General features: G+C 57.5%; 1 protein-coding gene across 1 annotated transcript in view; it reads left to right on the top strand.

Moving 5' to 3' along the window:
* Nucleotides 1–630, top strand: part of LOC104388451 (E3 ubiquitin-protein ligase TRIM41-like) — a gene marked incomplete at its 5' end in the record, with an annotated part of 13151 nt that overhangs the window by 11760 nt on the left and 761 nt on the right. The window lies entirely within an intron of this gene.

The raw sequence follows: 630 nt of genomic DNA, 5'->3' as shown, positions 1-630 counted from the left end.
AGGAGGAATTGGGGAAAAGAGGAGGGGAATTGGGGGGGAGAGGAGGGAAAATGGGGAGAAGGAGGAAGAAGTGGGGGGGGAAAGGAGGAGGGGAAGTGGGGAAGGAAGAGGAAATGGGGGAGGAAGGAAGGGGAAATGAGGGGGGGCGGTAGAGGGGAAATGGGGAGGAAGATGAGGAAATGGAGGAGGAAATGGGAAGAGAGGAGAGGAAATGGGGGCTGGAATGAGGGGAGGAAGTTGGGGGGAAGGAGGAGTGGAAATGAGGAAGGGAAGAGGAGGAAATAGAGGGGAAAATGACGTGGGGAAAGAGAGGAAATCCCAGTTTGGGGGGGGAGGGTTGAGAATTTGACGATTCGCGACGGGCGGAAAAAGACAAAACGACCCCAAAACTTGGGTCTCCCAGGAAAATCCCAGTTTGGGGGGGGAGGGTTGAGAATTTGACGATTCACGACGGGCGGAAAAGACAAAACGACCCCAAAACTTGGGTCTCCCAGGAGGGTGGGGGGAGGGGTGATGACGTCACCAGGCCTCTGACGTCATGGCCACGCCCCCTTTTACCCCCGGAGGGGGAAATGAGGTGGGGAAAGAGAGGAAATCCCATTTGGGGGGGGGGGGGGGGGGAGGTGACGA

The sequence above is a fragment of the Chaetura pelagica genome, unplaced genomic scaffold (assembly GCF_000747805.2).
Source record: "Chaetura pelagica isolate M959 unplaced genomic scaffold, ChaPel_1.0 scaffold295, whole genome shotgun sequence".
Taxonomy (NCBI): Eukaryota; Metazoa; Chordata; class Aves; order Apodiformes; family Apodidae; genus Chaetura; species Chaetura pelagica.
This window is presented reverse-complemented; position numbering and strand designations above follow the sequence as displayed.